This window comes from Poecile atricapillus, chromosome Z (assembly GCF_030490865.1).
Source record: "Poecile atricapillus isolate bPoeAtr1 chromosome Z, bPoeAtr1.hap1, whole genome shotgun sequence".
NCBI lineage: Eukaryota > Metazoa > Chordata > Aves > Passeriformes > Paridae > Poecile > Poecile atricapillus.
This window is the reverse complement of record NC_081289.1, coordinates 3,808,517-3,833,005: the sequence shown is the minus strand read 5'-3', so window position 1 is coordinate 3,833,005 and position 24,489 is coordinate 3,808,517.

Below are 24,489 nucleotides of genomic sequence, written 5' to 3'. Positions count from 1 at the left end.
TGAATCCTCAAAACACCACGAGACTGGCAGAGGTATTCTACAATGGATTTCACCTGGGAGTGTTTTTTTCTGCACAGTGCTGACTTCTTTGAGCTTCCTGCTGGTACCAAACTAGTCTTTCTTGTACTTTCCACCCTGCATAGAAAAGGAATTTAGGGTTCTTTGTCTCTGCAGCACAGAGAACATAGAGCTGAACTATTAGAACAGTCCAGCTCTATGTCCCAAAAGCCACTGACATAATTTTTGGCTACTTGGAAACCTAATTCAAATTTTGGGCTTTCTGCCCTATTTATATTGGAGATGTAGTAAAGAGAGGCAGGAAAGCAGTGAAATTTCCCCAGTGATGATTCTTTGGAGTGCCCAGGGGTGACCTACCCACATGTGGATGCTTTTATATATTGGATGACATTGATCATGGGTCTCATCATAATGTGCAAACCTCTGGTCTGAGTGGGAAACCCTTTCTAGTGAGCAGTGCTCCGTTCATGCTACATCAGGAATTTTACTACACCCTCCCTGTTACCTTTCCTTATCCTACAAAGGATTCACCTGGAGCACCTGCAGCCAGAATTACCCAGCGGGGCACAGTCCACACTGAAGGTTTTAAAAGGAATTCCAAACTGTGAGCTGATGCCTCCCAACAGGGGGGAAATTGTCATGCACAGAGGTCCCTCCCTGGCTCTAAATCATTCTGCTGGGATGCAGGGATCCAGCCACAAATCCTGTTAGCTCGGGAGAAATCAATGCCTAATGTTTCAGTACCTTTAGATTGTACACTGCCATGCAGAGACACACCTTGAAATTGTTTATAAGTGTATTTAGTTATACATATAATTACACAGGTACATGTAACATATGCATGAAGGTATGTGACACACAGAGTCATTAAATCATCCATATTTTATACTTGTAGAAATGCATATATATGTAAGATAAGATATTTCTCCCTCTTTATATATATATATAAAAAAATATACCTATAAAGTATGTTGAAATAAATATAAATTTAAAAATATAAAATATAAAAAATTAAAATAGTTTAAATATATATAATATATATTAGTATATAAATATATAACATATTACATATCATATATAATATCGTATTACATATATAATATTTCTATTTTATATAGTATACATATATAAACATATATAATATAATACATGTCTATTGTAGATATATATCAGTAATAGATATGATTTATAGGCAATCTTGTGGAAATTAACTTCACTATTCTGCTTCATAATTTGATGCTGTTGAATTTCTCAGGTTTGGTTTGTTTGTTTGAGTTTTTTTTACATGAGGGGGTCTGTGGAGAAATTTGAGATCCTTTTGCAGCTGCCCAGATTTAAGTTTTGTATTCTTATGGAGTAGGAAAGTTTGCCAACCCAGGCAGCTTCCCACTAGAAGCACCAGGGAATTCTTAATCATTGTGTGCAAAACCAATGGATTTTTGTAAAGGATGTTTCTCTGGGTCTTGGTTTATCATTTCTGAGCCATCCCAATTAAAGACCTTGTCACCACAAATGATTTGTGTTGAGCTGGTATCTGTGGAAAAGGATCTCTGCAGCTGAATTCAGCAGGGAAGGATGCACAGCCCAGATGCAATTCCCTTCTCCAGAAGCCACACGGTGTGGAGACTTTTTCTAAAAGAATAGCTAACAAGATTATTTTTTCCTTTAGGAAGTTTTTCTGCTGTATAAAGAAGAACAATTGCTTGTTCCTGGTGCTCCCCAGGGTAAGGCTGACACAACAAGGTTCTGCAAAACTTAACTACAGCTGTGGCATATCCACCTGATGTCACAGTGTCAGAAAACACACCAAAGAGTTTCCTCCAGCTTGAAAACTTCTGTTGACACAGGCTTCTCTCTCAAGAGCCTCTTCTGACACCACACCAGTGGTAGCTGCACTACACAAGAATTAAAGCCCAGAATCCTTCTGAAATATTTACCCAAACCTAAACTAGCTAAGCCATTAGTCTCCAAGCAAAATCCTCTTCAGCTCAGACAGGTGAGACTTCACCTTTTTTTGCCTCTAAAGTTAAACCAAATTAAACTCAAAGAATGGACAATATTTCTGTGGCATCAATTTTCTTATGTTCTTTGTCCTCTGATATAATATTATCATAATTATATATAATAATAATAATATTTAATACTATTATAATAATATTATTATATTTGTTCTCTGACACTGGAGTGCAGGAAAGGATGTTAAAGCAGTAGAAAATATTTGAATTTCTGTTAAAGTTTCAAAATCTCACAAGTATTACCCAAATCTGTAATCCTTTCACTGTCCTTGTGCATTCAAGTTTTGATGTATCAAAACAACTGCCTCTGATTTATCCTTTTAACATGTGAATTTTACTCTGTGATCCATGGGTTTATTCTGGTGTGTTAACTGTATAAAAAAGGTTTGTGAAAGGTTATTAGGAAGATCAATGTTATATTTAATTGGCCAGAATTTCGTTTAGATGGGATTGTTCCTGTAGGAAAATATCAGGAGCCTATAAATAATGCAAATAAAAAAGATAAAATCTCTACAAATTATGCAAAATACCTAGCTTGTATTTTCTGCAAGTCCATCCATATCAACAGATCACTTCATAAAATCTCCAATTTATATTCATGTGCAAGAAGGAAAGAAGCAAATTTTAATGGCCACAAGGATCTGCTGTGATCCAAAATACAGTGAAGTAAATGGAATTTCCTTCCACAAAGGCTAACAGAGCCAATGGTGGGCTCAGAGGAAGTTGTGTGAAGTTGAGCATTTAATAAGCTTTGGGTGATTTCACAGGTCCTTCTCAGGAGCAGTGCCCAGGTTTCTGAGGAGCAATCTTGGGATTTGACCTCAGGCACCTGCAGGTTATAAGGATCATAACTCTGCTCAGGCTTCTGGAAGTCCCTTCAGTCCTTCAGGACTAATAATTCTGGATGTGCTAAAATTAGTAATTCTCACTGTTGTGATGATTCTCTGGCTGCTGGGTGCAGCTTCATTCTTTTCCATCCAGCATTTTCAACACATTATTTCCCTCGTTTATTTATTTAATTACTTTTGTCTGACCCTTGCTGAAACACCAGGAAGATATGTTTTGCTAATTGCTTATGGATTATTTAATTGCTATTTAATACCAGAGCGGTGCTGTCCTCCTCCTGTTTCTGAACATGTTGGGTCACAAGCTCAACCTATTTCTATGTTCTGCTGTTTTGAAAAACCCTTCAGGTTAGAAATAGGGGGAGTAACCAGAGTAACTGTATTAACTACACTGCTGTGATGTAGCACAGAAATGTCTGAACAATCCTCTGCAGAAAGAAACAAAAAAGAAAATCAAGGGGATAACAACCGCCTTAACCACCTTTGGGTTTTGCAGCTAGTAATCTTCAACAGTTTATTGAAAAAAAAAATAATAAAAGAAGTTAAACTGTGTCACAAATATTTGGAAGACAAATAAGCCTGTGAGTTTATCATCCACATGCTGGAAGTTCATGGATAAAGAGGCTCACAGGAAAGTCTGTCTGCAGGCTCAGTAAAACCAGTTCAGGAGAAAGCAGGAAACCACCACTATTGGCATTATCTGATACTTTCTTTGTATTTCATGATGATTCTTTATTATGGTGAAAATTGAGCAGTGATGCTGCTTGGTGCAGTAGAAAATGAGTGTAGAGTGAGCAAACTTTTCACATCCAGAAATACATAGAAACACGAGAAACAGCAAACCAGAAAATTGAAAAGATGAGATCCTGCAGAGATGTTAAACACAGTCTTTACTTTGTAGAGATTTATTAGGCAGTTTAAGTTAATACAGCTTTTCCTAAAAGTCAAAAGGTACAATAAATACTTACACTTCCTAACATCCTCTCTAGGTGCAGTTTCTTTTCAGGGATGCCAGTTTACCTAACTGAACCTCTTGATTTTGAAGTAGAATATATAAGTATTCAGCAAGAGAAACATCTCCAATATTTAGCACTGAAATGGGAAGAAAATAGACTGACCATTATGGCAAACCCAGGAAACCTCCCGTTCTTTTAAATTCTATCCTCATGTCAGGCTGGGAGTTATTATCCATGACATGTGTCATTATGTCACATGAGCTTGCCTAGAGTTTTTTTGACACTCAAATAATTAGTTATCTGCTATTCCCAGCTATTTATAGTCACTGTAAATGCCTGTTTTATTGGGTATGTGTGCTCTTTGAATGGTGCACGAGCAGCTGCTTCAGTTGCTTAGCATTTTATGTCTTTATATCATACTAAGATCACTGTCTCGCATGTCACACAAAGCCAGTGAGCGATAAGAGGCAGGAGCAGAATGAGATTAACTCATGAAAAGACAGATTTCCCAGGGATATGGATGGTGTTTCTGTGATGTCACCTGATGGCAAACATGGTCAGTGGTGTGAGGAGGAATCCCTTTCTCTTTAAGGAGGGAATTTTTCAAAAACAAAAGCCATCACCCACAGAAAAGGATTTTCAAGATGCTATGCCAAGGCTGAGCAGTACTCAAAGAAGATGTGGGTTTTGCTGAAAGGATAAATTGATTGGAGAGATAAGAAAGGATGCTGCCAGGAGAAGTGACTGCATCTCTGTCAGCTTTAATTTACACTGCCCTTGCTGGACCTGATCATTTCTTTGAAAATGCTTCTTAACTTACTAGCAAATAAAATGGACCACGGCTGATTTCTGGGTTTCAGGGAATCACAGTGACACCTGAACTCTCTGCTTCTGAACCCAGAATGGGCCAAGTTCTTCTGTGCTGTATCCACACCCTCCTTGGTATGATGTGAGACCTGGTGCAGGAACAAGTCAGAGCTAAAACATCCAAACAATGACTTGATCAGGCCTGAATAATATCCTTGACATTTTTAGTTGACTATCAAATGTAGTCTGAGAGACACAGCCCTGGAAGGTGATGGATGCTGACCTACAAGTTGCAATCCTTTTCATACCCTTCTCTTAGGACATAAATCCATGTGTTTGTGGCCTCTATTGTCCCACTGCATGTTCTGTGCAAGCCCCAAAGTCCAGCTGAGGTCTTTCCTTTGCCCTCTGCAGCTACTAAAGAAAGAGCTTATTCTCAGCAATGGTGAGAAAGTTTTTGGCATTATTCCCAACAGCAGCAGGGTCGTGTATGCTGGAAAAACAAAGAAGACCTAAGTGGCTTTGCTAAGCTATATTTAAAATAATAAGTCAGGCCACAAAAGTTAAAGAGTGATTGCACAGCACCTTCCTTCATCCCAAACATTGCTGCTGCCTCTGGTCCAGTTCCAACAGGGATGGCTGAGTGCCAGGAACATCAAAAAATGCATATTAGCATTGTTTTATAATGAGATTTTTCCTTCATAATAAATTTGCAGGATATTCCACAGCACTTGTCCAAAATGTGATCCCTCAGGTCCATGTGGGAAACAGAACTGAAGGCAGCCCATTCCACCCTGCCTTGTGACCCTAATTAAACAAAAAAATCACAGCATAGGACCAAATTTTTTGCATGCTAATACTATGGATATAGATAACCTGGAGCAGTGTGGAAGCTATTTATTATCCCCAAGGCCGGAAATGGAATTGGATCATCTTCAATCCAACCCAATCTGTATGATCAGGAGAGGAGCAATGCTGTAAAACCTTAAACTGCAGCTGCAAGCCAGCAGTGGAAGCAGGCAGAGCCATCATTCTCTGGAGAGGAGAACTGACAGAAGTTGCATTTTAATACCTCATTTTACACCACTGGTCCTTGTTTAATCAGATCAACACAGATCAGGCTGGTAATACTGGGAAAGGGAAAAAAAAAAAACCACCAGTCAGCCCAGAATAAACACATTTGTTGAAAAACATCAGAGTGTTTGGTAGATTATATAATGTTGCAGTAAGTAACTGCATAGCTTAATTTTATGGTTTCCATGGAAACCATCAAAATGAAAGGTAAGAGTTCAGTGTTCCTGGCTCTGAGGAGCAAATCTCTTCGTTGAGATGTGCATTTCATCTGTCTTGCCTGGCTTTGGAGTGAAGGGAGCCCTTTGGAAGGAGAAGAGATGGTCTGGGAGGTGCTTGAGCCATTCCCAGCCCCAGCTGGGCTGCACAAGTGTCTCAGATGCAGACAGAGCCTCATGAATTTTACATGTGGTGTGACCTGCTGGAGATCCCAGCCGTGCTCCCACAAGCTCTGCCTGTGACAGTGGGCAGCTTGTTTTCCTGTGGAAACTTCTCATTAATGCAAAAACATCCACTCCCACCTCATTCAGAGGGAAAAACCAGAAAACACCAAAGCTTCCAAGGGTCACTGTAGAAGCAAAAGTTTCTGGCTGTTTCTGTTAGTTTTGGGAAAGACCAGAGCCAGTTATGCTCTTCTCTTTGCTGGGGCTTAGCTCTGCAGATCTCAGTGATGCTGACCTTGGTGAGTTGTGGATCTGATGTCCTTGGGAGAGATAGTTTAGGTCTGTAATTATGTTTAATGTTTAATTCAGGGCTGAGAAGGGGCTTGGGCAAGTCAGACCCATCGTCCCATGGCTTTGTCCCTGACACAGACAGAGGGAGAGTGGCAGGTGGATGTAGCGCACTGACCCAGCCTCTCCAGGCAACATGGGCAAGGAGAGGGTCTGTTTCTGTCATTAAATCACATCATTCTTTTGGGTTGGGAGGGATTTTTGTGTTGTCCCATTTCACGCCCCTGCCAAAGGCAGGGACACCTTCCACTGCTCCAAGACCCCCACCTACCTTGTCCTTGAACACTTCCAGGGATCCACAACTTCTCTGGACAACCTGTTCCATCAGTTTGTCATGCCTGGTGCTGTGTCCCTTTCTGCAGTGCCTGTGCCCAGCTCTCCTCTGTTACATGATACTGCACCACTGCCAGCAGTCACTCAAATAAACTGCTTTTCTGGAACTTTGAAACTCACACAAACTATGTACACAGGTGGATATGCAAGGAATTTGGGGTCCAGCTGTCCTTGCCTCAGCTCTGCTGGGAAGTGACAAATGAATAAAGTGGCTCAGGAGTTCTTCTAGAGCCAAGCTCTAAGGGTTAATCCTTCACTCCAAATTGCCATGTGCCTCCTCACTGTGCATTCAGCTCATTTCTTGCTCTACCCTGTTCTCATCAGAGCTGCAAGCAAGCCACAACTTTAACAACTTTTCCTTCCTAAAGAACTGCAATCATGAGGCAATACCACTTATTATTAGGCTGTGTTATTACGTATTTTTCATGGACTCAGGTCCATGAAAATGACAACAGCCAGGGTCTGGGAGCTCCCCAAGCCATGCTGAGTCCTTCCTGGATCTGAAACCTTGGGTTGGAGCCTCTTTGAGTGAACAGAGAAGAGCAGTTGTATCACATTTGTATTCTGCTTTTAACTGTGCTGTGAAGGACCTCACTCCTTGTCAGTCCTGTGCTCTGATATATTTTTCTTGGAGTGTGGGAAGAAGATGCCCAAAACCATCTGAGTGTCTGAGCTGTAATACCTACACTTGTAATTACTATTTCAAAAGGCTGAGAAAATAAGATTGAAGCAGATGTGCAAGTATTTTCATCCTTATTTACATAATATATCTGCCAGTCTATCCCCCTGTGTAACCCTGATAGCTGAGAAGTGAAAATCTTTAAATCTGACACAGGTTTGATCAGGGGTTTTTTGCTCTGAAGACGTCTTGCTTCATCATTCAGTGTTGCTGCGCTCTTGTCTCCTCTTCTGCTGATAGCTCTCCTCTTTTTGCTCTGTTAATGTATTAAAAATCCAGAATGCAGGATGCTCAAGGTTAATGACAACCTGGTGTCAAAGCTTGGATCTTAAATGGACAGATGTGTCCCTGGGCAGCCTCCTGGTCCTGCATGGAGCCTCTGCTCCTTCTCCCATGGATTCATTTAGGTTGGAAAAGATCTCAAAGTTCACCAAGTCCAACCAGCACTATCACAGCTGCCACTTAATCATGTCCCCAAGTGCCACATCCACACAGCTCTTAATTCTCTCCAGGAATGGTGACTCTGGTGCTTGACCATCTTGCAGTGAATGAAATTTTTCCTGATATCCAACCTAAATCTCCCCTGGTGCAACTTGAGCCAGTTTCCTCTTGTCCTGTCCCTTGTTGCCTGGAAGCAAAGCCTGACCCCCACCTGCACCCTCCTGTCAGGGAGCTGTGGAGAGTGTTCCAGTGTGAGCTGGGAGATTCTTTTTATCACCTCTTATGTGGGGTTAATCAAACTTCCTGCTCCATTCCCAGTAAAACCAGCAAGTCTGGTGTTGGATGTAAGCAATAAAGCTATTCCTCGGGGCTGGGCCCTGGCACCATCACATATGTGTGCCAGAATCAAAAACTGCTTCCCTATTTGCATAGAAGAAAACAAAATTAATGGGGAAAAAAATCTGACAGAAACTTGATGGTTCTGTGTACCTGTAGCAAGTGCACTTTGCAGCCAACCCAAAATAAACACTCAAAATGAAGTTGTTTGTAGTGTAGGATGGGTTTCAGTAAGAGGTGGTCACCCACTGGTGCTGTTGAGCACTGGGAACTTTTACTGATCTCCAGAAAAACTCCACAAAGCCGAAGCTTTCAGCAAATTAAACTGGCAGATGCCAGTAGGATCCTAGGAGAGGAGAGATGGGTAGCTCTTCTCAGAATCTGTACCAAGTTCTGCAATATTTTTCTCAGGTGGATGGGGATGCCATAATGTTACATGGGATCAAAAAAGCAGCAGGAAAAACTCGTGGAAGAAAAAGGTATTGAGGGCAGCTAAATATGAAGAGTCTGACTCTGGTTTGTAATACTTTGAGAAGAAAGCTGTTGGGAGGAGAAAGAATAGCTGGGGAGTCACATTTGTGGATTTGTGCTTGACTTAGTGGTGGAGATGAACTGCTGGCTCAGGACAGAATTTGGGCTGTTCTGGAAAAGTCAGTCTTGCACTACCCTACTTCAGGACCAGCTTTGAGATCCTCAGAGCAAAAAATGGTCTAAAATGTACCTGGGCCCTGTAGGGACCAACACCTTAAGCCAGGTGGATTATTTTAGCCAGGTGGGCTCTTCCACTCACTCCTCATTTCAGGAGGCCTCACCAACTCCAAATACTTCGCATTTAAAAAATCCCAAAAGGGACACCACAGATGGTGATGCTGGAAGCAAGTGTTCCTGTCTCTACCTAGTCTTGTTCACTCTTCGACCTGATTTTATGGATGGGAGGGGCTATTGTCTTCCTCAAGAAATTTCACATGCATGATGGACACTTTGCCAGGGAAAATTGGATCATATGTTCACACCATCCTCCATGGAATACACAGCCCTGTTGCAAAACATTTGCTGCCAGATATTAAGGTGGGAGATCTCTTCTGCCAGTGGCATTATGAAACAGCATGGGGAGAGTTTTGCATCCAAAATCCACCTTAATATTGATGTGTTTGTAGGAACAGATGTCTGCTAGCTTCCTGTGCAATGTGTTATCAGATTAGAGATTTTACAGCAACAGCCTTAATTAGAAACATGCTATTATTCAGCACTAAAAGCCTCTTTTGGAGGTGTAAATCCCTACAATAGAGGGATCCAAACCTGCCTCCTCTCCAGTCTACCTACTGTGAGCAAGAGACTTTTGTCAAAACATTTTGCACCTCAGAGATACATTTATTCATATTTTCAAGGTAGGTCTGTGTGCTGGATTGAATCTGAGCTTGGCCAAGATAAGTGAGAAAATCAGTGTACAGCAGAGCAAGGAATTCAGATCCATGACCCAGAAGGGCTTGGAATGCCCTGGGAGTTTCCTGTTATTGAATAAAGTCAACACTAAGTGAGATGCCAATCCTGCACTGTTGGGATGGTAACAGTGGATTCTTCTTTGCAGGTGGGACTGCCCTGACTTTATTCTGTCCTTGCTGTGAGTATTAGAAAGCTGCTCCCTATATTACCTGTTCTTTCAGTCTCTGCAGTTGCTTCTTTGCTTTCTTTCAAGGAACAGTCTCCAGAAGAAAACCTGGCAATGATGCAAATGATGGGGAAAGGGCAGAAGGGAGAGACATTTAACATCAACTAATTCTGTAAGGTAGGGAATACTGTTAGTTTGAGTAAGAAGCCTTTTTTTGTGTGTGCCCCAACTGAAAAGATTTCCAGGCAGGAAAAGTACTTTCCTTTTTTTTCCTACAGCACCCACTAGCCAGTAGCTCTAATGCCATTTAATGCCTCTAGACACAACCAAAATATAAACTTCAAGTCATTTTTGTTTCTCTTTAGAAACATCAGCTTGCCACATGGATACCTAAACATGAGGAAAATTGAAAAAATGCGTCAGGTGACTTGGCAAACTTCTTTTTTGTTCTCTCATTTTTCTGTGGTAAGTTTTGCCAGTTTGTAGCACAGAATTTTTTAAGAAACTGCTTTTAGTTAGAAAGGATTTTAGATGAACATGTGTAAAAGAAGGTTTTATTTCTCAAATGGGTTTTTAGTTCAGATTTCTTGCTCATTTTCTCACGTTCAAAAATGCCATTCCATATAAAAGAAAAAGAAATCCTTTTGACCTTAAGAAGTTTATTTGGTGTTATAAAATACAGCACAACTGAACATCAACAAAACAAAACAAAAACTTAGTTGAGAATGAACATCAAAACTATCAAGAGAAGGAGTCAGGAGAAATATTTCTGGACATGTTCTGCAAAATGTCTTGTTCAAATCTGATATCTGAAACAACCTGGGATCAGCAGAAATTATCTGAGCATTTACCACTCTAAGCTGGTATCAAGAAAAGAGAGTCCAAGCATTGCACGTTGTCTGGGTGAAAAGATGGGGATATTCCTCAGAGGGTGAAAGATTTGCAACCCCACGGGAGCAAACCTTGGTTTGAGGGTAAAAGGTTCCATTAAGTCTGAGGAGGAGAAAAGCCTGGCATGACCTTCAGTCAGAAGGGAAACATCTCAGATATTTCCTGCATGGACCTTTCAGTGCCAGCACATAAAGACCAGGAGCAATCTCCAGTGAAGCATGTGGGACCTCCAGCTGAGAATGAGGCCGTTCCCAGGAGACTGTGATGCTGCAGAGGTCTCTCTTTCCCTGGGATTACATAGGCTTGGTAGAGGCTCTGCTCTTCTGGACCTTGACCAGTGCTCCTGGCACCCATATCGAGGTTCAGGTCCAAGGAATGGCTCCATATGGAACCAGGTGAACCTGGAAAGAGCTCATAGGGAGGTCTGAAGGCTTCATGGAAACACATATCCTGATCCAGGGCTGAACTGGTGGACTGAGCAGAGCCAGCTCTGTTCTCAGGTTTATCTCCACAAGTTATCTCTTGCTGTGATTATCATGACAATCTAGACTTCATTTCTTCACTGGCAAGATTCCAAACCCTGCTGTGTTTTCTTTGGAAACATTAGGATTCAGTGCTTGTATTGGCTGAGTCCTTAGAAGGATGCTGTCTCTCCTCTCAGAAACCATCTAAGACGTGCTGTTTATTTGAATTTCTTTTCTTGTTTTTAATCCAAACTGGTTTCTTATTCCAAATCTCTAAGGACCCTGGTAGCTCCCTTACAAATGCACTGGCACTTTATAAATAGCCCAGAAGGAAACTTGGGTTGTCTTAGACTTTCAGAATAAATTTGTTCATTTGAATAGCATTTAGAATGCATTTGCATTTCCAAAATATCTTCAAATGATTTCACAGATGCCAGAAAAGCATCAGCTGTTTCAACCTTCTTCTGACTCCTGTTCTTCAGGCAGAAGCCGTGAGAGGGGCAGCATCACTTCCCATCATCCTGGAACTAGAGCAAAACTGTAGTTGGTGGTTTCTCTGCTGGCCTCGACTAAACTCTCCTTTCAGAAGTGCTGAATGGCCTCACCTCCCACCAAAGTCAAGGCAAGGTGAAGATGCTCAGCCCCTTTGCTGGATCAACTCCCTGGTTTCCAAGGCAACTGTTCTTGGGTGAGATTTAATGAGAAGGTGAGGACAACCATGAGGCCCTTTGAACAGGCAGGGGAACGCAGAGCTCACAGAAATGATTGTGCTTTTCAAGGGAAAAGGACAGGCAGGTGGACTGAATGGACAATAAATTATCTGACATTTTAACGGGTTAACATGATATTGCAGAAAATGACCTGAATAAAGTGGCTCAATCCCTGTGGAGAAAAGTAAAATAAAATAGGCATAATGGAAAGAAGACCCATAAAAGGCTGAAATGGGGGTTTATTCAAACTGTCTGAATGGAAGTGAAAGGAGCAAGTTACAACCCTTGTTACAGCCTCTTAGCAGCAGTTGGTCTCAAAATGAATTGGAAAAAAAATGTATCTGTGATAACCTGACATAGAAAAGCTGGTTGGGTAAGCTCCATAAAACACAGCCTTTATATTGGTGCCACAAATCAGAACCTATTTGCAAGAGATTTTACAGCACAGGCAACAGGTACTTCTTGTTCTAATGTCAAGCAGTGTCATCTGTTACAAGAAAAAGTGGAATTGTTGCTTGCACCCAAAATGTCTCAGATCATGTTTATGCTGTCTCATGCATTTCTTCACCTTGGAATTTTCCAGGTTTATTATAAGATGAGTAGACTTACCTTTTAACATCAAGAAAGATCTTGTGAAAATAAAGAGCTATCTATCCTGTGTATGATGCAGCAGAGTTAAGGAAATATAGATTTATAATTCTACAAGAAATACTGATATTTTAATCTTTTTCCCATTGTAATAATTCACCTTTCAGGTGAATTTTATCTTTTCAGGATAAAGTCTGAGCCTTTTCAATTTAGTATTAAAAACCTTCTTTATTTAAAGTCAATCTTGACATGAAAGTAGCTCTGTCCACCACATCTCAAAAGGTTTGAGCAAACTGTAAGAGTAATTGATTCTAACCTTAATAATAATGATTCTATGATTTTTAAAACTCTATTTTGGGGAGATAAAGGGAGAAGAGTCATATAAGTTCAGTTTAGAGGGGAAAAAAGAATTTTTTTAAATTAATTAATAGATGTTTCAAGTTAAAACATTTTGCATGGCTAATGGGGCATTTGTAATGATTTTTGTACCACTTTTAAATGAAGCACTGTCATTTTCAGACTTGAAAACGATTCTTTCACAACTAAAAAAGAGGTATATTTACTTTAAGAAATGCTGAAATAAAATGTTCTAACTGGTGCATGGCTGAAAAAAAAAATTTAAAAGGGAATTTTTGACAGAAAGGTCTTCATCTATTCCACCCAATCAGAAATAATTACAGCCCTGTTGTCATCCTCTGCTACTCTGGAGTCGGGTTTCAGTGAATGAAGTGTTTATAGAATTTTAAATAAGATCAGGAGCTTCAACCTCATTACAGAAAGACATGAAACCATTGTAAGGGCAACTACAGAGCCAGTCTGACTGGTGATAACCACAAATTTTGTGGGTAATGGCAAATAAATGCCACCCTGAACCAACAGCAGACTTATCCAACTACAATTTCCACCAAAGAGCCTCAGCCCTGCACAGGTTAAATCTCCAGGTGCTTCCAGGGTGAAATGAGAGCAAAGATGGAGATGAAAAAACAACTTTTTTCTGTTGTTTTGGTGAGTCTGGTACCACTTTGTCTAGGTAGAATGTCACCTCCTCTGCGTCACAGGCAGACCCTGAATCCCTGGAGGCTCCTGCAGGCCTCAGTGCTCTGTCTTTCAATTTGCAGGCCAGGCTTTACCTCCTTGTTTTCAATCTGATGTTTCGTGTATTTTTATGAAGGCTCCTTGTTACCAGTTCCACAGAGGGTGTCGTGCTTTAATACAGTTGTGGCAGGGAGAGAAGTGAGTGAAGAGTTCTCCCTTCAAACACAATCCTGAAGGTCACAATTTTAGCATCTATGAAATCTTTTTTTGACCATGTCAGCATTTTTTTTGCTCATGCTCCTTTATGGATGACTTTAAAATGGTGTCTCCAACCATAAAATTCTACCAGTGTTTAATCTCATCGAATATTTTCTTGGATGCTGTAGCCAAGATCACTTGACTAATTCAGCTTGCAAAGTACTACTGGGAAGGAGTATTTATGGTAGTCCCAGCAAGGACAACCAAATTAGCTGTAGCAAGCAGCCAGCCTGAAGAAGAAATAAAATGAGGGAGCAAGATAATTTGGAACAAAATGTAAAAGACACACAAATCATTTAATAAAGGTTTTCCCCGGAGGAAACTTTCCAAGCAGCTGAACACCAGGACAGCTGAGAGAAATGAGGTCAATTGTGTTTAGACACAATGTGTACATTTTATTTTTTAAAATGATCATCATTTGTCAAACTTTATGGGCCAGGTTCTTTCCTCAGATTAGGTGATACTGGAATTTAACTCATTACAATAAGGTTTTGTCTTTAGTAGACAGGAAGGTGGAGAGAGTGATTTATTTCAAGGAAACTGTAAAATATTCACTGAGGTAGAATGGTATTGTCTAGAACTGGGAAATAGAAATGGAGTATAAACAGGCAGCAGGATGGAACAGCTCTGCTTTCCCAAGGAGAGCAGCAAACAAGCAACAAATACCTGTAATTCTTAAACAGGAGCCTGGGTTAGAGAACTCTCTTGCACAGGTTCAACATTACATATTTTACATTCCTCTCATTGAACTAATAAATCTATGTCCAGACACACATAATAGAAGCATTGGAGTCCAGAGGTACAAGAGGTTAAAGGAACAAATGCCCTCATTCTCAGAATGAAAATGCCTTTTCCATTTGCAGTGGAAAGGCAGAATTTGAAGACTTGCTTTTATACAATGCTTTTATATTGCATTAACCTAATAATAAACTCTGATTAAGAAAAAAAACCCCAACAACCAGAGCTAGGGCTTATTCACCCTCTCTGAAGCTGATATAACACAATCTGCAGCAGAAAGCACAGTGGTATTCATGAGACAGCTCTGCTGTGAGATTCCAGCATGATTTTATCCTTTCTGGTGTGCATCCTCCTCAATTGCCCCTCCTCTAAAACGAAAACAAATCAAATTAATTTTTGCCATCCAGAATATGGGGGATTATATCCATACTCATGCACTGCAACAATCATAGAATGGCCTTGATCAGAAGGGACCTTGAAAATCATCCAGTTCCACCCCCTGCCATGGGCAGGGACATGTCCCACTATCCCAGGTTGCTCCAAGCCCCATCCAACCTGGCCCTGGACACTTCCAGGGATCCAGGGACAGCCACAGCTTCTCTGGGCAACCAGTCCCAAGGCCTCCCCACCCCCACAGGGAAGAAATTCTTTGGTCTTGGCAAGAGACACTTGAGAAGTTTATGACATGGATATATGGATGGACTGGACCCCTCAACACCTACCAGAGGAATCAGACCCTCCAGTGGGATTTGCCCTTCCCAGCAGTAACCTGTTCCTGCACAAGTAGAGACATTTCAGCAAGGGAGTCCTCATGACCCTGGAAATTGTTCAGCAGAGAGAGGAAAAGCTGTGAAATACAGAGCAGACAAAGCCAAAGCATGGCTGGGACTCATTTGCTGCAAGTTTTCCTCTTTTCTGGGCCACCAGGAAACAGCCAATGAGAGTCACGTTAATTAAAGAGGTTTTGCTGGCCATAAATCACATGGACATTACTGGGAAGGGAAAAACTCCTTAAGCAACCAAACCGTGGTTTCTCCTGCCTCCTCTTGGAGCTGCATGGCCAAAGTGACATCAAGGTGAGTCTCTGTTTGGCAGAGGGTGAACTCTGATGGAAATCCATGGAGAAGGGAAGGGAAGAAACAAAACCAAACAGCATCACTCCAAACCCACATCCTCCTGTTATCCTCTTGCCCACTGCCTTGTTGAACACATTGTGTGTGCATTTGTTTCCTCTTTGAGGCCCATTTTTATTTAATGCCACAAAGATGTGCTGCTTGGAGAGAGCACGAATCCTTTGAACGTTTAATTAGGGGTGAGGGAGGCACTCTCTCCCTCTGCCCACAGACTCTCAGCTCACATCTGGGTGTGCCAGCTTCCCCAGGCACTGGGGGAAATAAGGATACCCTTGAGACTGTGAAATGAAAGCAAAGCAATCCAGGCAGCCTCAGATCTGCACCCACACCAAGCTCTGAGAAACAGCAGTTTAGCTATGCCGATTTTTTTTTTTTCTTTTTAATTGACACAGCCCTACATCCTTTGATCTTTGAAGGGCATGTTTATCCAACATTGTTCAGTGCAGCTATACTGCTTCTGGTTACAAATTGTGAGAGTCATGTTCTGTTTCAGTGAAACAATAGGATTTAATTATTAGCAGCCTTCAAAGACAAATGCAGGGCTCAGTCTTCTCTGATTACAAGGTCAGAGCAGCAGAGCAGTGGCTGGGACCAACAGAGTTAACAATACTGTTTACATTATTCTGGGAGAAAAGGCTTCACTTCCTAATTTTACATTCACTTTTCAAATTTTCTGTATTTGTAAAAACAAACAAAAAATTAATAAGTAATCAACACATAAATCTGAATCTTGATTAAATTTCACTTAAAGGTGAAATTTATTAAAGGTTGATTGTCCTTATGAAATGCAGCTCATTCAGTGACATTGAGTTTGGGTGCTAAATACAGGAATAGAGGGGACAGCTGCTGTGTTTTGCTCACAAGGTGAGCAAAATATTTATTCTGGGCTTTAAAGGTGGGGAAAACATTAGTTAAAAACTTGAGAAATTCTGTTTAAAGGGGAATATACTGACATGCTCTATTCAGAGGAGTAATACACCACAAAATTACTGTAGGTATAAAGACACCCACATGTGATGGATTCTCCATTACTGAAATTTTTAAGAACAGGCAAGGTAAAGATCTTCCAGGAGCAGTTTTGTAAGGGACCCTCTACTGTGGGTGTGTGGGTAGAGATTTCTGCAGTGAAGCTTGGCTCAGGTTTCCCAACATAAACAGGTTTTGCATGTCATGATAACCCAAGGAATATCAGCTTTTACTGCTAATAATTGTAGATCCTAATCATTTAGGCATATGTGTCATTCCAAGCACAAGATGTGCTCAGTTTATGGCCCAGTGAGACATTCAATTAAAGATAAATCATCTTAGACATCAGTCTCTGGAGAAGTATGTGTTTTCCCTGTGTCTGCGGCTATTAAAGATAGAGGTAGTCTAGACTAAAATTCACTAAAGAAAGTGAAATGAATCTGAAACTTAGCTTTCAAATTGCTGCTTCCAACTAATTTTTGGCTTGAAAGTTTTCAAAAATAAGCTGTTAATTGCTTTTCATTTATTTTCTTTTTTTCTCTTAATGAAACAAGGCCTGAAGACACCAATCAAGGAGTGCAGAATGTGCGATAAAGCACAGAAAACAAACAAACAAACAAAAAATAAAAGTTCCTTAACTCAGAAAAAGGGCTATTTTAGATTAATATTTTACTTAAATTGAGTTATTGGAATAATTAATTTTGTACTTTGACCATCCTGCTGTGATAATAACACAGGGTAAGGGGAGAGAGGTGTCCTCTCCAGATGTCAGAGTTCATCATCATCTCAGATCCCAGCAAGGATTTTTGTCCATTGGTTCAGGAACCCCATACTAACCTGATTTTCACCACAGAGTGGCACCCAATACTACTCCTTAAAGGATAAGAGAAAAGCAAGGCAAGAAACTTGTCTGGATAAAGCTGATGTAGAGTGTAATCAAAATGGGAAAAATAGGAAAAAAATTAACAGAGTTATGGAAATCAAAGAATTTTCACCTTGTGCAAACCTAAGTTTCTGCACTGGTGACACCAAAGGTGTAAAGAATGGCAAGTATCAGGGAGAGGAAGGTGATAAAGCTTTGAAGTTCATGTGGTCAACTGAGAATTACTGTGTGTTTACACTGTATGCTGAATTGTGTTCTCTCTTTATGAGGTTCAGACTTGATGATGAAGGTTAGACTTGATCTTGGAGGACTTTTCCAACCTTAATGATTCAATGGGTCTATGAAATTTTTGTTTGTTTGTTTTTTTTGGTTTTTTTTTGTTGGTTTTGTTTGGTTGGTTTGTTTTTTGGGTTTTTCTGTTTGTATTTTTTTGTTTTGGTTTTTTGTGGTTTTTTAATTTGGTTTTGGGGAGGGTTGTGTTTTGTTTTTGTGGTTTTGTTTTTGTTTTGTGTTTTTGTGCTTTTGTTTTTGATTTTAATTTCCAGCTGAGAGAAATGAGAAACTGTTGATCTTGCTGCTTTTTTAGTTTGACTGAGAGCATGAACAGAAGTCTGGGCATGAAAGTATTTGGAAGGAACAAGATCTGGTGTATCTTTGGGTCTTCAGGCTGGTAAGTAGCTAGCAAGATGTTATTTCTATATTATCATATCAGGCAAGAGTGTCTAATTTCCACTGAGACAAGCACCTTTCCCCACTTCCTTCCTCATCTCTGGAAATCTTTGGAACTGTTTGAAGATATCACATAGCAGAGTGTCTTGTTCTGGGATTAGTCCCACTGACCTGCTGTGTTAGAGGAAATCAGGTTAAAGTAAATCAGGTAATTAAGACCCCAATCCACTGAGATTCTTTATTCATTAGCTGCCCAAAGCCTGGTCCAGCAATTAACATTGTATTCCCAATACATTCACCAGAGCAAGCCATGCCAGGGATTTTATTTTAACACACTGAGATGGTTCTGCTGGCACACCCAACATCCACATTTCTGTTTCAGGAGGTGAAGTCCTCAAATCAGTATTCATGGCTTGGGCTGCAATTCTGTGGCAGAAGACAGGATAAAACTTGGAGATAAAGCAAAATCCCCAATCGTATTTATTGCCCTGAAACCACAGCTGGACGATGTCTGGGTTTTGCTTGGTCAGGCTTTTCTTTATTGTGTGTTTTGTCTTAGTGGAGTCCTGTGACACAAACCAGCCTCATTCCACAGAGCATCTCTCATAATCCCAGTCCCCAGAGACATTATCATAGTGGAGATTACAGCAACAGGCAGTGTTGCTGTTTCAAACGCTTCCAGTCACTTTCCCACCGTGACTTTTGATGCCTGTTGTTTGTGCTAAGATTGCTCTGCGTGTGTCAGGCTGTGGAATCTCACAGCAGGAATGATTATTCTTAGCTGATTACACCAGTTCACAGATCTGTGTTCAGCTCCTATCACATATTTGCCAAAAAGATCATGGGCAGATGGATCAGCTCTGTTGGCTTTTTTTTTTCAATTACGTAGGTTCCTAAATCTCATTAATTTCAGTGCTCAAAAATATTGTAAAATTTGGGTTTTGGGCACAAAGTACCCTATGGAATTTTAAGCACCTACCTGAGGATATTATTTCTGAAAATCTATGTCTGCTCCTGGAGAAAGCAGGTATTTTCAGAGGGCAGTGCAAACTGCCCAAGAGATCACTGCTCTCTTGGTCTATGAGTGCACTTTGCACAACAGATATGCACCTACAGACTCATAAATAAAGTTAAATGGAAAGAAAATGTGGGGTTTTTCCTCAGAATTCATCCTACTTTTAGATTTCTGAAGGTTCTGGAACACCAGGAGCAGGTGAGGGAGCTGGGGAAGGGGCTCAGCTTGGAGAAAAGGAGGCTCAGGGGGGCCTTGTGTCTCTGCACAACTCCCTGACAGGAGGGGACAGCCGGGGGTGTTGGGCTCTGCTCCCAGGAATAGGGACAGGAGGAGAGGGAATGGCCTCAAGTAGTCCCAGGGAGTTTGGGATGGGATATTAGGAAGAAATTCTTCACTGAAAGGGTTTCCAAGCATTGGAACTGTTCAGGGAAGTGGTGGAGTCACCATCCCTGGAGATTTGGTGCTTAGAGATCTGGATTAGTGGTGGGTTTGGCAGTGCTGGAGAATGGTTGGACTTCAGGATATTAGATGTCTTTTCCAATCTCAATGATTCTATTATTCTGTGAAATGGGAAGGCTGAGACATCACTGATGCCTCTTGCAGTCACTGAGAATGTGGAGGGGAGCTCAGCTCAGCTTGGACACTCATCCCCAACTCCTTTCAGGCAGTGAAGAGAACCCAACCACATGGCAATTAGTGCTTTAATTAGGATCAGCCTGATCAAATACTTAGGCAAAATACACTGCTCTGCCTGAAAGGCTTCAATGTGAGTTGGCATCAATATCAGTGTGCAGAATTGTTTGTGCTGGATCACGGACAAAGTTATCAAGAAGCCAAATTCAAAGGAATGAATGGAGCTGGGCTGGGAGGAGGAAGAAGGCAGTGAGTATTTTTGCAGGATAAAGACGATTGCTTTAATTATACCCACTCAAAAAAAAAAAAAAAGAAAAAAAAAAAAAGAAACGTTGCTGAGAAACACTCTCTTTCAGGCTTCTGTTTTCCAAACCTAAATAATGATTTTCATATTCATTGACAAGCTTCATTAGCTGGAATTAGAGGCTGTTTCTTACGCATTCTCCCATTACCCCATCCCCAGTACATGGTCCATCAAGAAACAAAGGGAGAGATGTTTGAGATTCCTGTGTCAGAATCTCAGTAGGGGAAATAGAAGTGTGTTTTTCCTGGAGAATGAAAACCACGGCAATAACTACAGAAAAAAATAGCAAACACCCAATAAAATGAACTAGAGAGAAGAAAGGAATATCCTGAGATAATTTGGTGTGGGGTGAATTTAGCTCAACAGCAGGAAAAAAAATGACTAAGACCTTTGTCATAACAACGAAATGTGCACTGTGTCTAATTACAGCGACTTTGGGGTTGTTTTAATGGGGCTTTTTTAGCCGGCATCCATCCCCTCGTGCTGACGACAGTTCTCACTATCCCAGCAGCATCTATTTGTGGCAGGGAAGGGATTGCGGTGCCAAACGCTGAGTGAAAGTCTGCTGCCCTCCTGTGTACATCCTCAAAAAGACACGAGGCGAGGATGCCCTGGATTTGTCTCCCGTGCAGCCCCCGGGGGAGCGGCTGCTGTGTATTTACCCCTGGTCTGTGCCCCTGGTTCAGCCAAGAGTTGATGCAGATTCCTGCTAAAGGATGCGGGGCCTCGCTCTGCCGCCATCTGCTTGCTGTGTCCGCCGCTGTGTTTGGATGCCATTTGTTGCTCCATGTGTGCAGTGGGGAAAAAGGGCTGAGAGTGGGAGGAAAGCTGCTCTGGATTGTGCTCTGGGAGAGGGTGGGCTTGGGGCAGCCTCCAGTTGTGCAGAGGGGCTTTTCCCCGGGGGAATGGGCAGCATTTTCCATCAGGACAAAGCACAGAAATCACCTACCCAAGGCAGTTTTGGCCTCTCCACTGCTGGAAAAAAAGCACCTCAAGTCACATTTTCAGGAACCACTTAAACAGAACTTGGCCTTCCCTGGGGAAGCAGGTAGCTCACAGCATCACTGCCCCTCAGCCCTGTTCCCTGAGATTTGTCTAGGATTTACTTGCAACACAATTAAATGGAACCTGAGTGTTCTGTGTGCTCATTTCTGACCGTGAGAACTCTTCACAAAGTTCCCTCCTTACCTAAGCACGGTTCAGGGTTTAGGGTGAGTGCTTTGATGGTGATCATTTGGCATATTACTCTTACCACTGGCTGGCAGTAAGAAAGTAACATGATGTCCAGAAATACTATGCCTTTTAAACTTTTAAACTACAATGCCTTTTAAACCTTTATATATATATATTAATTTTCTGCATCCTTCCAGTGCTTAAATGGGGCTTATGAAAAAGAGGGACAGTGAATTTTGACATGGACAGATATAGGGGGAAGTAAAAGAAGAGAGATTTAGATTAGAAATTAGGAAGAAATTCTTCCCTGTGAGGGTGGTGAGGACCTGGAAGAGGCTGCCCAGAGAAGCTGTGGCTGCCCCTGGATCCCTGGAAGTGTCCAAGGCCAGGTTGGACGGGGCTTGGAGCAACCTGGGATAGTGGGAGGTGTCCCTGCCCATGGCAGCGGGTAGAATTGGGTGATCTTTAAAGGTATTTTCAATCCAAATCATTCCATGATTCCATGATTTTTCTCAGGTTAAACACACATACACTAAAAAAAAAGTTGTATTACACTATGCAAAACAAATTTCTTTGCTCCTTAAGTTTCCCAGAACATGGGGGAAATTTATTTTATTCAAGACACCTCTGCATGGTTTCATCTTTGGAAGGTGAGTGGGTTTTGAAGAGTTAATTATAAACCTCCTGTTTGAGAAGCGTGAGACCAAATCTTGTTCTTAGATGTGCTACCCCCCTTGGTTTCAACTGAGTGATTTCAATAGGAAATCCAGTCATGCAGGTGTAATCATGGAAAAGAAAAGCACAGCCTATAGGGTTCAACAGTCCTAAAATATCCTTAAAAATTATGGCAGGTAAAAAAAAATCCCAAACCAGTAAACCTGGGAACCTAGATTTTCCTGTTTGATACTGTGTGATTGAGATATATTCAAGTGTTTAATCACAAATACATCTAAAATGAAAATAAAACGAAACTTGCACTTTTATTTTATTTTGGTATCAAAATTTGTGGATTAGAGGGATTTCTTTTATAGAATAATCATTTACATGGCAGAGCTCTGCAAAACGCTGAGACCTGGCAGTTTGATCCATGAATTTCCTGAGCTGAAAAGCTTCCCTGTGGAATAAGATCAGGACAGAACAGCATGACATTACACAACTGTCGTGTAGAGTTAAATAAACAGTGTGGGGATTAAATGCCATTTCTCAGATAGGACTAAGCTGTAATGGTTCTGGCTGCTTTCATGTAGGGTTTTTTATGAGTTGTTGGATGGAGAACCCAGCTGACAAGGACAAGTTTCCAGCTCCATCCCATTTCCTATTCAGCTGCTTTGGCTGAGGGAGTGTGCAGGGCTCTGCTGGGGCAGAGTTATGGAGCTGACACTTTCTTGGCTCCATTTCCGGGCAGAGGGAAGGAAAAAAGAAATCAGTTCTGTGCCAAGACTTTGCAATCTTGTCACATCCTACTGGCACTTCTGCCAAGGGTGTCAGGGAGGAGAGGGGTGAACGGAGGGACCAAGGGAAGGCACGGCAGCGCCTGTCCATCTCTTCCAAGAGCTCACCCAGGCTCTGTGATCTCCATGCCCAAGCTGGGGGGTGAGGAGGAACTGTGAAAAGCCTTGAATAAAGCCCCCACTGTTGAGGGAGGTAAAAGGGCAGGTCAGCTCCTCACACTGGCTACAACGCTTGGTCCCTGGAATGTCCTCAGAAGATAAAGTGACACTGCTTTGAGCTCAGAAAGGCACAGGGATTGCCTCTACCTCAGAAGATCTCTGCCTTGGTTTTTTAGGGGGTTTGGTGGAACTGGCTGACAAGGGTCAATATATCCTTCTAGCAGTATCTGCCTGTGTTGAACTTAGAATGCAACTGGGTGAAGCAAGCCTGGAATCTCCAATTTGTTCCTTCCTGCAGCAGTGCTCAAATTGAAATTCTGCTTTGAGGGAACCCATCCTGAAGGAAAACTCTTCTGTGGTCGATGTGCAGACTTGTACAAGGGAAGAATTAAAGTATTGCTTTTCTTCTCCCAAGTACACAAAAATGTCCATAGGGAGTTTTCCATGGAAAATAGCAGTAAGTGAACTCTAAGGCGTAAAATACTGAATTCAATGGGCCAGCATTTGTCATGAAAACCAGAGTTTTCATCAAGACATTAGATGTGGTGGGACTTGAGCCCTCTTCTCTATTTTTCAATCAATTTGAGATAATTCTGAATCAGAATGAGGGGAGTCACATGAGGAATTCGTTAAATGGCTCCAAACTGTTGACATGGCTACAGAAATAAGAAGGCTGTTTGGATTTCAGAAGGATTAAATTCTATTTATTTATCTCCTGCCTCCTCAGGAATGAAACATTTTGGTTCTGTTGCCTTCTCTTGCTCACTCACTGGTCCACTCTTTACTGGAAGGACCTTCCTGTTACTTTTGGGTGTAGTTTAACATCCGCCACATAAAGGACCTCAATCAACATTTCAGGCAAGATTCTACCACCTTGGAAGCGAAGGAGCAAGGACAGGACAGGCTCTTCCACTCAGGGAAGTAGAAGGAGGAGTTGAAAACAGAAATACAGACCCAGGATGAATCCTAAAGGAATGAGTGGCTTCTCTTCTTGTCATGGGCATGATGATTGTTACTGCGGGTGGCCACACTTAAGCAATGGTCACCAGCCCAAAAGTCCTGGCTGTGCCTTCAGCAGTGGCTGCTTTCCTACCTACCTCATCCTAAACAAGTCCTTTTGTCACTTCTGGTTGCCTTTATTTCTGTTGGAGCTGGAAATACATGCATGGGATTCCATCACATCCACTGGGAACGTCCTGTGGGGGTAGGGTATAGCTGAAGGCAATTCAGGTACTCCAAGGATGCTCCAGGCATGAAAATAATTCCACACATATGTTTTCTCAGAGTGACTCCTTCCTCTTCTCTCTCTGCTCTGGTTTGAATAAGAAAAACTTGCTGAACAGGCACCCCAGGGGGTTGATGTATTCCACGACCAATGGAAAACAATCCCAGAATCTTCCCAACAAATGCTTTTTCCTGCACATGCAGCTTTTTCTTCCAGCCACTGGTTGCAAATAGGCTTTATTGCTCAATGGCTGGCTCAAGTAGACATTTAACAGGCTTTAATTCTTCATCAGGCTTCAGATTTTCCACCCAGGAAATCTTCTTCCTTTTTAGCGCCTCTCTTTTCTTTCCCTT